The sequence below is a fragment of the Anopheles funestus genome, chromosome 2RL (genome assembly GCF_943734845.2).
Source record: "Anopheles funestus chromosome 2RL, idAnoFuneDA-416_04, whole genome shotgun sequence".
NCBI lineage: Eukaryota > Metazoa > Arthropoda > Insecta > Diptera > Culicidae > Anopheles > Anopheles funestus.
Window position 1 is genome coordinate 39,419,580 of NC_064598.1, and position 14,624 is coordinate 39,434,203.

Sequence of the window (14,624 nt, forward strand, 5' to 3'; positions counted from 1 at the left end):
AACGTGTTCCAATAAAATAAGAAATTCTGCACCGAGTTATCCATTTCGATCGGGAACACGACCCTACACCTATGTATATTCGGAACAATCTATCGGTGGTTAGATCGAAAATTTCCGGAACAGACCAAAAATATCCGCCATCGATTGTGGCAACCACACATCGACAACGGGATGCGGCTCACCACAACCGAGAATCCCGTTTTATCACCGGAAGTACGCCTCTCAGAGAATGTGCTGGAGCTGTTGTCATGCGTGGATATGAGTTTCAGACCAATGTCTGGCATTCATAAACAGCACAGGCGATGGAATGTTTAAAATTGGCACTAAAAATACTTCCTTTTTTGTGTAGTTTGAACTTGATACATAAATTATAGAAGTGCAATCGATTGATTTAACAGAAAACGAATTTATTTTCCCGATGCTGTGCAACACTAGAATACAATAGTTAAGATTTCTTTGATTGATTTTCGTCTAACTGGTCCAAAGATAAAAAAATAAAATGAAGATTTTAAATTTATATAAATAAAAAGTAAAAAGTAAAAAGAATTCATGAAGGAACTAATAAAATTTGTAAAGTAATCTCGAAATATTAAAGTCAAATAAATATTACGCAAAAAACAAGTGTAAAATTCCCTCAGGAAATAGAAGATTTAAATTTAAAAACAACACCGAAATACGCAGTAGAATGTGACCGTAAATGCCACCGTTGCTGTAACCCATTCCGTGAAAATTGGCAGAAAATGTAAACGAACCACAAACGAATTTTCACCCGCAAACCAGGTGACACTGTGCCGCTTTCGCAAACCGTGTGTCCCATGGAGGGAAAAAGCTAAATCCACGCTATGCCGCTAGATGACCGACTCTGTGGCACGAAAACACAAAATCCAACCTTCAACAAGTTACATGGACAAACGACCTCCGGGGAATGCTTCGTTCGGGTTCCGATTTTCATTTGCCGGAAAATAGTCAATCTACTGCTAACGATCCGTAATGTGTTGTCAATGTACGCAGCTCTATTTTCACTGCTTAGTGTGACGGAACACCCCGAACATGTTGATCGAAAATTGCAGCTCGTGCAGTCGTCTGTTTGTGATACTTGCTGAAGATGAAATGCTTTGGTGCAACCAGGTATCACCTATTAACGTAAAGGTGATTGTTACAACGAATTTTAGGGATAAACTCACCAGGAAGGACTTTTTACCTTCCAGGCTCATCAGAGCGTAGGCACGCGTATAATAAATTGTTTTTATTGGCTTTATCATTGAGTATCTCGATGGAACAAGGACTAGTGCATGATTAGGCATCTAGCAGATCATCAGAAAAAAGTATTAGAAGCAAGGATTTATTGTAACATAAGTATTGAAAGTCCTATATGCACAACGTAACGATATTTACAGGTCGAATGGATTACTTGCGCATTATTTGTTATTTTATCTTTGCAATTACCCAACATTAAAGCTAAAAGTTCGGCCGCAATTTCTGAGCCAGGATTAAGCCCGGGAGGTAATTGATCTATGACGGTACGGTTGTTCCGACACTGTACCGAGCTATTTTGCAAATACATTGTATAGAGTATGCAGTTAATTAAAACTATATCCACGCTTATCAATTCCACCACCGTTAGTCCCCGTTTCCGTTTGCGGAAAGTGAAGTGAATTTTTAATGCTTTGCTAATCCTTTAATCGGTATGTTTTAAATGTTTTAACCTGGCGTGAGAGAGAGAGAGAGAGAGAAAGAGAGCTGTAGTGACGTGTTGTACCACCTCATGCACCGAATTAAGCATTTTGTGGCTCGAAGCTAACGAAACGGTATTAAAGTTTTTCCCGCTGCATCACTCACTTATAGTGCGCATTTCCGCGTCTAGCCGTTGCCGATACATTTGAACCACCACCACCGATATGTGGTGCATGAAATGGTAGAGCGTAGTAGATCGTTGGATTTTCTGGGCCCTACGGTATTCCGATTCTTCCTCTCCCAAAACCCCCCTTTTGGTGTAAACAAATCGTGTACGCAAAAGGGTTATGTTAACGGAAACATACGTTTCCACAAGGGCAGAGAGTGCGTTCGGTGGATGAGCTAATCCTTTGCCAAAACAAATTGGAATTTACGTATTACGTGTGCTGCAATTTGTTCGTCTCTTCATGGAAAAGCTATCTCACACACACACACACGAAAACTTTTTTTTTATTTGTTTATTGTTGTTGTTTGCTAGTCACCTTCTGCTGTCACACATCACCGGCACGGTCCGGAAGCACGTGTGTTTTGCCAATCTCTAAATACCACCAAGGTACGTACGGATGGTCCTCGCTCTAGCCCATATTGGCAAGTGGATTTTTGGGAAAAAGCGACGACGGATCAACGGCTGTTGACGAAAATTTGTTTTTAACCCTCCCAAACCTATAACACAGCGTAGAACATCATCATTCGCAGCTGTGCGATTAGCTTACGGAAGAGGAGAAAATGAACCGCGGCGTGTTCTTGTTCGAGTTTCATCTTCAACGAGAGGCTGATGCCAAGTCCAATGTTCCGTTTTGGGATGAGTGGACGAGTGTGTGTGCACGTAGTAACGATTGCTTTGAATTGATTTTCATAATCCTCAGCTAGTAAAGCTGAGGTTAACAAAGAGCCAAACCCCCGGTCTATCTGTGGGAAACTCTTTTTCCCGATGCTATTTACTGTATGTGCGTGGGGCACATACACTTAGCCACTTAAGGTAGAAACGATTCGGTAACGACAAACAATTACTTGAACCGTCCACAGGAGGGGAACCTTTCGGATTAATTGATGTAACGGATTAGGGAAAGCAAATCGAACTTGGTGATGTCCGGCGGTGCCAGGACGGTGATTTGGGGCAACTTATTTTCATTTCTTTTAGTCTCGTGCCTATTCCGCCATATTTTTTTTAGACAGTTGTAACATCCCTCCAAAGTAGAGTATCCATTTTACCGACATTTCTATGGATTTGTGAACCCCAGGAACCCCCTAGTCTCGATGATTCGGTCCACACCGATTCGGGTGGTCTTCGAGAGCGAAAGGTTTAACCCCGTTTTCAGCAGAGCCACCACTAACAACCGAACGGATTGGCAGCAAATCCCGCACAACAATGGAAGGCGATTATACGATTGTGGTTTCTGTGGCTGGGAAGCGGACGTTTGTCCTCGCTCTGGTAGTGGCGACCAATTCCTTTTCCAACTTTCGCAACATTTTCCCATTTTTCTCGCTCCCCCCCCTACCCCCTTACCCGATGACAAACAAATAGGATTATCCCTTTTTACCCTGGACCGAAGGAAACCGGACAGCCGACCCATCCCGGGTTGCCTCGTTTCGTGGTCGGGTTTTTGCCGCTCTCACGGTATGATGGTACGGTCGGTCACAGGTCGAGGATAGCTCGGCTTTATGGAAGATTGTCTATGGTCATTGCCGCGAGGAACAGAGAGACGAGAGAGAGAGAGAGGGAGAGAAAAAAAATGAAGCTTTCCATTGCTAGCGGTGGATGTTTACGTTGAAGGAAGAGATTTACATCTTCTAGGCGGATTCCTTTTTTTTGTTTTCGCCCCCTTGTCCTCACCGATTGAAGACCCTTTTTTTCCCTGGTACACATTTCACAACTCCGCCAAGTGGGGTTTGTGTAGCGCAGACACTCCGATTTAAAGGACTTTAAAAACAAATGATGAATGTGACAATATTTTCGTTTGGCACATGCCAGGCACGGATTTGTCTGTTTAACTGCGGTAAAGCGGATTAGCCGCCGGATAAGGACAGTAATGAGAAAATGGAGCTTGTTTCGTGAGGATGATCATTTGTAATTTCAGTGTGCCCGTATGAGGGTGCCGAAGTATCTGAGCAATATAACACTTTATTGTGTATTGTTACAATAAATGTCATCAGTGACATACATTCTTTTGCTTTTTAAGGTAATTTTTTTTTTGAATATATTAACTATTATGTGATCCTGGGGCGGCCCGATGGTGCATGTGATAAACGGCGCCAGTCCACACGGCCGGACCGGGTTCAAATCCCATCCGGACCGTCCCCCCGTAGCAAGGACTGACTATCCGGCTACGCGGTAAAAACAAGTCTAGTAAGCCAGAAATGGCCGGCGTGACCTGTAAGGTGGTTAAAGCCAAGAAGAGATGTGATCCTTGTTTTGGTATAAGAATCTACCAGGATTGCCTGCCTAAATTGATCATATTTTATTTAGTGATGGGCACTCGGAACTACCTCTTGTTGATTCCGTGTTCGGAAATGGTTCTGATTCCGATTCCTTTTTCGGATCGCTTCTGGGCTCGGAACCGATTCTGGAACTGATTCTGGAACTGAATTCGAAACCGATTTCGGAACCTATTCCGGGACTGATTCCGGGACCAATTCCGGAATAAATTTCGGTTTCGATTCCGGAACCAACTTCGGTTCCGATTCCGGAACCAATTTCGGTTCCGATTCCTAACCTACTATTCGGAACCTATTCCGGAGCAAATACCGCTTCCGATTCCGGAACCAATTCCAGGATTCTATTCTGAACCTACTATCCGAAATCGATTTCAGAAAATTTTAGGCGCTCCAGAATCGATTCCGACCAAAGAAACAGCATTTTGCCCATCACTAATTTGATTTTTACCACAAAGCCGGAAGGTCCGGATGGGATTTTCTCCCTAACCTGTTTGGTGAAAAAAAAAAACGTTAACGAGGCGTTAGACAATTATACGATCATTAACATAATTATTGATAACCCTGCCAATTAGCAGATCGAACCCGTAGTCTGGCTGTTGAATACGGTTTATCTTTTTGGTTGGCAAATGCATGGAACACTGGTGTTGTTCCACTGTTCGTTACGATTATTAATTTTCATACTGATGGCTTCGTTACGACACTCTACCGGTGTCGCATAATATACATGAAATTATTGCATATTTTCTGTGTCCACCTGAGTGAAAACAGTAAAAGCGCATGGGTGTCGTAGTTGATAGGACCATTCCATGAATTGGTACAACAGTTACGTCCTTCCCCTTACCATGCCAGAAACATCTGATTGGGCATTGGTACTTGAAATATTGTTACACCAAGATAGTAGCAACATCGCCGACTTTACGGTGGTACCTAAAACCGAAAACAACGGCCATGAAGTCGTTTCACTCTTGACACGTTGATTGATCATAAACCAAATGAAAACAACCCACAAAACGACGCCTTCTGACAATGGCTTCCTTTTTTTTAACCGAAACGGTGTGTTCCACCGTCTCGTAACGCTCATGCTACGAAACATGGTGGTTGGAACTGATGGTGTACTATAAACGTTAAATTTAACGTGCCAACAGGCGAAATGCAATAAACACGGTGCCGCAATGGTGGAAGAATGGGAAAAAGTTGCTTTCGAAGCCATGCCCGTGGTGGAATGCTGGAAAATGTGCTTCAAAAAAATAAAACGTCGAGGAAAGGTGTGCCAAGGTGCTGATTGTAACTTATTGTTTATTGAAAACAAACGGGCAAAATCGTGTAAAATAGCAAAACAGTAAACACGGAGGAGTGGGAGCCAAAAAATCAACAAAAAAATAAACAAAACCAAATCAAACAGTCGCACAGTTTAGTGTGACCCGTGTGAACATTACATTACCTTCCAGAAGGTATGCAAATGTATGGCAAAATAAGTTGATGGTGCTTATATTAATATACACCTCGATATGTGGAACCCGACGATGTATGGGCATGGGGTGATAAAATGCTGTTGAAAAGGACAAATAACAGGCTATAAGGGAAGATTTTCCGTTTTTGGCGTACACACCAAGTGTGGTAAGTGCCATGCCTAAAGCTAATGCAACGCCACCATCCACACGACTCGTCGGTGGTTTTTGGGAGGTTTGGGAAAATGAATTCATTTCACTTTTCCTCACGCGCCCTACAGAAGAAGCCCCCTCCAACCGGGATGCTCAAAACATATGATGGCATTTCGTTTCCTTAAGGTGTATTATCCGACCACGTGCGATGAGAATGTGGATTCATGAATATAAACGATCTCCCTTTCCGACGAAATGTCCCCAAAGGAAGGTGGTGAAGAGTGTCCGTGTAGGCGGCGTGTGTGTGTGTGTGTTTGTACATTTATGCTGTGTTTATGCTCCGTGGAATTGTCCCTTGACTTTTAGTCCAATTCTCAAGCATCTCGCACGATAAGACAAGCGGACAAAAGCGGGAAAGGTCGACCGGTAGGCGAAGAAACAAAAAAGAAAGGTAATTCATAGGAGTGCGGTATAAAGCTTAGTGAAATTGTGGACCAAATTTTCGTGCCTGCATACGACTCTCCTGTTTGCCTCTCGAAATCAACATTTATGTTGAGTGAGCGCACTCAACTCCAGCTTATGTCACCAGAGGGCCACCCCCACAAAAAAGGGCTGGCACCGGGAGAGCTGATTTCCAGGCAGGATAGGTAGTTCATAAATAGTTGATGAAGCGATTGCCAGTGATTACCGTTGTTAGGTGTCAATGAGATTATCTGTCGACGATGATCTCATTCCCGGGGTATACGGGCATGGCGATAGTGCAGACATATTTCTTTTAAGATGCTCATTTTGCAAAATAAAATGGAAACAACCGAAGCGGAGTAGGGAATGGCCGTACGATAAAAGGTGCATGGACATGAATGTTTGAGCAGTAGCAACAGCAGTAGTAGTCGTCTACTGTCATCACTATAATGGAATGAGAGAAAATGAAAATTTGTATAGGAAATTGTTTACGATTCGACGGGATGGTAGAAGACTTTGGGTTGATTAGCAAGCGAATGAGAATGAGCTCACTCACTAAAGTAGAATAATTTCGTGTTGCACCGTGATTTTGTAGCAAGTTCTCTTTATTTTTTTGGAAGAATAAGTACATGAAGCGTAACGGAGTTAAAATGTTGGTATCTGAAGACTGAAACTATCACACTGAAGACCGAATGAATCTTTCAACCATCCCTCGTTGAAGCTTGGAGAAACCAGTTAAAATACGGACACATCACACCCAGACCCGAGATGCTGTAGATGCTTTCATCTTGCACACTAAATCTACTGATGCACTTGAGAAAAGTAAAGCAGATTGATTTAAAATTGTGATTACACCGTGCACTATAAATTATCTGCTCCAGGTCAATCCCGGATGCAGTGAATTAGGAAGGTTTCCCGCTCGGTGCCATTACCCGAGTGAACCGGTGTAAGGATGGTGTGCAGCATCGAAGGAATCAAGGATCGGGATGAATTATTTATCACTTCACCAAACTGGAAGCGATCGGTTGATCAGTGTGCAACAATCGGTGAAGGGCAGAGGGGCAGATTTGCTTTCCGCGAAATGTTGGCACTTTCTTAGATTAGATTTCACACAAACCGAGTCTTGGCAGCAACCATTCCCCTGGCCGTGGCAGACCAGGATCATGGTTCACACCACTCTGCTGCCGATTGAATTCGAAATCGATCCATAAATTTCCACCGAGGGTTCGTGCGCGTTTGAGCGTGCGGTGTAGTAAAATCTAGCACTTCGAGCTGTTCGTCTATACATGAGTTTTAGTGTTGAGTCGCCTTTTGCCATCGTTTGGCATTTCGAGTTGGCTGGAAGTTGTAAAATTTTATTCCACGATCCTTCCCAACCTCCCCCCAACCCGAAACTCTGTGGGGAACGCAACGTGCCTGAGTTAGCACTCAGGACCCAAACGTTGAAGGAAGGGATATGGGTTGGGCGGTTGGGTGGACCGGGACTGTCAGATATTATCTTCTCACCGTAGCGAGTCAAACCGGTGGGTCAAATTATTAGCTCACCCTATCTGATTTGACGCTTCGTAGCACGGGGCTTGCACGCGTTTGCTGGCTGACCTCTATATATCGCGACGCGAGTTATTACCCCACAACAGGTACGCTCTCAGGTGCGTTTGGGCGCTTTGGTACGCTGTGGTTTTTGTATTCCATCGTCATCGTCCGAATCGGGCCGGACCCGGAGCGTTAGTTTTTAATTCGCCGTCAGCGTACGGCGGAGTGCATTATTCTCTGTTCACTTGCCAGACGGGCAAAGCTTTTCACTCAACCCATGGTGGCATGATTGCTGCAGTCCGCTACTAGTGAGAAAGTTTATTAAAACCGTCGGATAATTTGCTGCCACGGCCGTACCGTGGTAAATGAAACAACATGAATGTACGACAGTAGAAGCAATATTGGGTCGATTAGAGGTGCGCAGCTTTATTAAAACTCTGTTTATAGCTTCCCCGGACACGGACATGCACCAGGGATTGCCGAGAGACGAACGCAACGGGAAACACCTGCTCGAGGCCACCGGGCCATGGTTTCAGATTGGTTTTTGGCCCGAAAAATGTGTAATATTGCCGATGCAAAGCCCGGTTTTTGTGGTATAGCATTCAAGTACACAAAACTAGTGGTCCGTTTCGGAATCATTTATCATTTGCAATACAGTGCGACTGGAAGTTCGTCTCCAAAAGAGGGAACTCCGCCTCCCAGTGTGACCGGAAAAACGACCGAAGGAAGCCATTTGCTTCACATCGAATCCACGAATACACAAAAGAGAGACATCACACGGAGAGAGCGCGATAAACCAAAAATAACATCACAATTCAATGAGTGGGAAAATTGAATTTTTCCTCCACCCAGTCCAATTGACGCGTTTTTCGCGCACCCTCGTCCGCAGGCGGGTTGTTTTAGACATTCTTTCGGTTTTTGGGGTGTTTTATTTTTTACACTTTTTTCCTTCCTTATTTTTGCTATTTGTTCCAATGTACACTAAAGCATCTTACCGTGTACGTATATTTTACCACCACAAATGGATGGTGGGATGGTTTCGTTAAGTGGTAAGGATTCGACATCTTCCGGGACAAGAAAGGAATGGAATTCGTTCCCTTCAAAAAAAGAAAAAAAACACGAAAAAGGGTGTCTAGTGAAACTTGAGGGAGGAAAAATTGTGCGAAACGGACATCGATCGGAACGGACATGGTTTTTTCTTCCTTCATTCGCAATGGAATGTGCGGTGCGATGTTTGTCGATTTTATCTTTTTTTTTTCAGCTTTTTTCTCCCATTTTCGTGTGTTATCTACGCTTTCCGGCTTCCGTTTTGCAATACCCCGCCCCCGCTGGCAACATATTCCCTGCGAGAAGCGATCGAAAGGACCGACATTCCAAACTAATTCCTTAATATTTTCTACGTGCTTGGGATGCAGTAATAAGCTTCATCTTTGGTCGTTTCTTTACATGTTTTGTCCTTCGGCACGATTCTCTATTCATGTGCCGGGCGACGGGTTTTTTTGCGTTTGGATTCGACAATGGAAATCAACAAAAAAATTCACTTCCTTTTAAGTTTTCCTCCTTAGAAACCTGGGGGACTCTCGGTTGCAAGTTGGTTGGTAAACTTGGTTCTTGTGGCGCTTCCTTTTATTATTATTGATTTGAAATTTTATCACTTTTCACAGCTTCTCTTTCCGTTTCGTTTCGCTGTCGTTGAGCAAAGTTTTTTTTTTGTTCCTTCATTGGCTATATTAAAGTTTTTTTCCCTCTCTTTTTGCAGAATCCTTCTCTGCGTCTGTGTGCTTGTGTTTTTTTAAACATGTTTTCCCCTTCGCACGTTATTTGCTTGCTTCGCTTCAACCGTCTCCGATTGGTATGTTTTCATTTCTCGCCACCGCACCTCAGCAATCGAATTCCAAATTCCAAAATTGCTCACAAGTTTTACTGGTTGTTTGCACCGATTCCGAACGTTTCACGGTGGTCTCTATTATCGTAATTTTTTGTTCGATTGAATTTAGTGTTTCGTTCCTTTTCCACTCTCAATTTAATCGTCACCGACCATCAACGGTTACCGGGATACCGAAATAGCGCGGTAGTAAAAGAGACACGCTAGAGGTGAAAAAAAAACAAAATGGTGACGATTGCGATGAAGGTGATAATGGGCTTCACTGTAGTATGTGTGTGTGTTTTTTTATATATTCTGTGCGCCATGTTCCTTCGAACGATGCGGTAAATTTTACGACATCGTGTCACAAATTTCTATCGTTTGCTCCTCCGAAAAAGGTGATAAGCTTCATAAGCACATTCCGGATGGGGAACGTTTTTTCCCCCAGTCTCTCTCCTTATTGCGAACGACTATTTATCATTTGACGATGTTGGAAAGAAGCGATGAGGGGCACCAAAAATATGCTTAAAGGAAAGTGTTTTGAGCATTTGAGCTTTTGGATAGGTTTAAAGGAAATAAAGTACAACAAGTCAGCTTTGTTCGCCTTCTGCAGTGGGTGGTTTTGTACATCACCCCATGCCCAGAAGGATACAGGGTAATGAAATGCTCATCAAAGACCATCACACAGTCGCGAAACAACATCTTCCGCTCGTACCCAATTTGACTGAATACCGTCACGCTAATGGCTATATTCACATCACCAACAGCAGCAGCAGCAGCCGACTGCAAATGTTCGACCGTCAGTAACAGTATGTAACGCATGATACACTGTAGTTTGTAGCAGAGAGACACACACACACCCACAGCTCAATGGTGGCGGAACACATGTTTGCTTCCGTCGCGCCGTGTAACCCTCTCCGTAAGCCGCTCTATCGCACATCATTATCAGCAACTCATCAGCTGTAATAGCAACACTAGCGTTACACATACAACACCGCACACATCGGTAGTGGCACGTCGGCCGAGCGAAAAGCTTCCTTCCTTCCGGCCTATCTGAGATTGAGCACATGCTGCGACTTCATCGCCTGGTCGGTGATGATGAACCGAACCATTTCACCTTCCTGCCATGCGAAGATGGAAATGGGCTTACGATGAATTTTACGTGCCGGATGGACGGCTGACGGCGCTAGGAGCCATTGTCCGTGGTCATCTCTATTTGCAAACGTCAGCGTAATGACACAACCAGACAGCTCTGCCGTTCGTGTGGGTTTTTGTTAGGGGGATTATGAAATTAATTTATCAAAACAAAGCACAAAGTTTCCTGCTGCGAGGTGTCGATTCTTCCTTTTCTTAATGAAATGGAATGCAATATGCTTACTCGTGTTAGTGTACTGGTATAAAAAAGGGAAGATGAGAAAAGAATGGAGAGAAAGGAGAATAAAACTGCAAACAACCCCCGTGAGGAATACTACCCCGTATGGGAACCGTTCTCGAGGTCCGGAGTAGCATCAATATTACTCTATTATGAATTTTAATTACACTTTTCTCTCTCGTTGAACAACCGCCACATAAAAGGGGGGAGGCGGCACAGTTCGTACAATAAAAAGGCAGTGAAAAGGCAGTTCACTTTTTCAAAACGCCTGTGTGCTTCCACAAGTACTTGCACGGGATAGTGTGGATCTTAGCTGCAGTTTTCCTGCAGCTGGCAGTGAAGGACAAGTCGTTGCGATTGAAGTGGACCTATGATTACATGCATACAGTAAGCCTCCTGTTGCATGCCGCTCTCGGTGGGAAGTACTTGCGTATCTTTGCGGCCTAGCTTGTTATCACGCCTTTCCATTCAGGCTGGTGCGGTGCAGTTAGGGTGAAATTGCGGGAGAGTTTTTCAACCCCCCCCCAACCCAGTACTTGGGCCGAGGGCGCTCTCCAGTCAAGGGTGGAATTGATGACAAGGATGCTCGTGCGTACATGAGGTACAAACACACACACAAGCCGAAAGAACCAATTAGAAAATTGAACCCACTCAGCAAAAATATGGACATCGTACTGGTGGAGATCACTTATCAGCCACATAAGCCTCTATGAAAAACACACACGACTGCACATCCACACCAAACCGTTGGTTGGGGAAATGTTTTTGCGTTAATCAAATTGATGCAACAAAAAAAAAAAGAAAGAAATAATGAAACCATTCAGTCAGTGTTGCAGTTTAGCGGAATGCCTAAAAGCACCATAAATTTGGTGTGGTGCACCATTAAATGAATTGAAAGGCCTCCGACCGTTCCGCTGGTCCGCAATCTGTTTCGCTCTTTATCTGGTTAAATTATAGTTTGATCGATGGAAGCAGACATGCTGTGTGTGTACGGTTTTCCGCTGCCCTTTTCGGTTAGAATGTTTCCCAAAACTTTTACGATCGATCATCAATGGCAATGAGGGTGGAAGAAAGATAGATTTTTGGAAAAGTTTTTCCATTCAACCGGGAAACATTTCTTTGTTTTCCGGTGGAACAGCGAATATTTACGTTCGGATCAGCTGTTTCTTCCGGGGGTGGGAGCCAAATGTTGCCGGGTGCAGCAAGCGGTTTACATTTATCTTCCGATAGGTTGTTGTTGTAGAAAAGGGGTTTTTGTTTGGAATGTTTTGGTTATTTAGAAATTTGTAGCTGGAGATTTTGTTGGAATAAAAATCTAGTAAGGCAGCTTCTGAATGATGGAAGGAATCGAAAAAAATATATATTTTATGTAATGAAAAATTGAGTTCCTGATAAAAATGTAAACTTATATCATGAAATATAAGTATGCAAAATAAGTTCGACGAATATACATGAACGACTATTTCACACGTAAAATTTCTTCTTAAAGCAGCTGGGCTGGTTCCGTCTGCAAATGTGTACGTTTCCAGCTGGATTAATACCAATAAATCTAGAAGAGAACCATTTCCAGCGCATGCAGATTTGATTTTGCTAATGGATGGCACCCACCAGTCCGTCACCATCGCAAGAACCATCGTTTCAAGTGCAACGTCAACAATTTTGACATGCAAAGTTTTTTACGCCCCCTTTGGTCCGGCGTAACCACTTCACCGGAAATCCACATTTCGGACTAAGGAATATAACTTGGGCTTGTGCTAGTGAGAAATTAAAATTCAATTTGCTATCCCAGTTTAATGGAATTGCAAAGTTTGGTATGCTCTGGAAGTTATGTTATCCTCTGCATTGATGTACTATTTCCCTGCCACTTCGTCCCTTGTCTTCGATTTGGTTTTGAAAGGACATTTCGTAGAAATCAGACGCCCATACAAAAAAAAAATACCAAACCCGGTTTTGCGATTACGAAGTATGAATCGAATTTCGAATAGCCAATCATTCGAATCTTGGAACGGATGAGTTTTAGCAGCAAAAAATAAAAATAGATCGGTTTAGCAATAAAAATGTTAAGCATTCGTATGTGTGTGTGTGTATGTGTGTTGGTGTGGTTCAATGCGTTCTACTACCATCTTCCATTCGATGGATACGATTGGACGGGTGTGAGTGAGTTGTGAGTGGAAATCTAGTGGAAGGAACGAAAAAAAAAACAACATGTTACTAAAAGATCGTCCTCTCAAATTGAATTACTAGGAAAAGTTTACCACCCCAAGCATCTCGTACGCTTCGACCTCAGATACCACAGTTTTCTTCGGTGTCGGTTCCCATATCAGTTGAAATGATGGCGATTTTCAATCCGTCTGGGAAAAAGCCGTTGATGGCCGTTGTATGTAAGGACGTACATACGTGTGCGTGCTTTAGAGTGAACCATACCAAAGTTGCACCGAAATAAAAGGAAAAGCCAAGAACCGGGGGAAAATAAAACTCTACATTGGTGTTGGTTTCCATCAAGGGCCAATCGGAGCGTGGCTATGATAGGAGTCAATTTTCACACTAGCCCAAACACCACCCTTACCACCCAACATTGCATCGTTTCTTTCCTTGTGCTACCCGTTTTTTCCCGATGATCACCTTCGTCACATCACAACCGAGTGAACCGTCTCGTTTTGCCGTTATGTTGTGGCCAATTGATCCGCCTCAAGAGGATCTAGTTTGATTACACCTTGCGTCCGGGAAAGGAATGAAAGCCCGAAGAAAAAGTATTTTTATTTAGACTATATCACAGTAGCTACACTGGCAGGGAGCACCAGCACATGACTAAACTACAAAACTGAGCCTATTTCGTTACGCTTCGTTACGTCCAGGTGGCAAGCCGAACCACTTGCTTTCACCACCATCGCAATAAAGTGCTTCATTTTCATTCCATTCTGTTGGGTTGAAAGATTCGCAAGTGTACGCCATCATCAGGAACGGGGGTTTGCCTGTTTCATCATACCAGCGACATTAGGCATGATCGGCAATCCTTTGAAACTGCAATGAGCTTGAACCAGCAAAACCAAGGAACGGTTGCTTGCGGGAAAAGAGTTTTGTCCCCCATGCTCTAAGGAAGCTTATTGCAGTCTTACGTTCGATTCGTCCATCCAGCTTCTTGCACGATAAGACCTTCAATGTGCCATTTACCGGCAACTAGGCAATGGAACGGTGGAAGGTAAACGCTATGGTTGATGCGTGCTATGGAACGGCCAAAAACATGTTATCGGTTTCCAATTTTGTTTCATCCACTAAGAGGCAATTGTGTTGCCTAGTGGGTATGGGTAACAAAGTGACGACAAGCATGGTAGCACACCTGAGCACATGAATGACCAGGCGTCTCCATCTTGACCAGGCGTCTCCATCGAATATTGAAATTCTATTCGAACAGAACGTTTGCCGTATAAAAACCAATGTGATTGCATGGAGAGTGGAGAAGAAGAAAAAAAAACATCAACGAAAGAGAGTGAACACACGAACATTGAATTGAAGTTGAGAATGTGATGAATTTCAATGAATTTTCCACTGTTAACCCTTAAACCCACTTACGATTTTCGACGATTATTGGAGGCACTCGCAATCTTTCCTAGCAAAATGCTAG

At 43.5% G+C, this 14,624-nt stretch overlaps 2 protein-coding genes across 6 annotated transcripts in view; both read right to left on the minus strand.

Moving 5' to 3' along the window:
• Positions 1-14,624, minus strand: part of LOC125762071 (uncharacterized) — a 494,872-nt gene that overhangs the window by 241,071 nt on the left and 239,177 nt on the right. The window lies entirely within an intron of this gene.
• LOC125762058 (MAM domain-containing glycosylphosphatidylinositol anchor protein 1) overlaps positions 1-14,624 on the minus strand; it is a 222,217-nt gene that overhangs the window by 8,064 nt on the left and 199,529 nt on the right. The gene's annotated exons all lie outside the window — the stretch shown is intronic.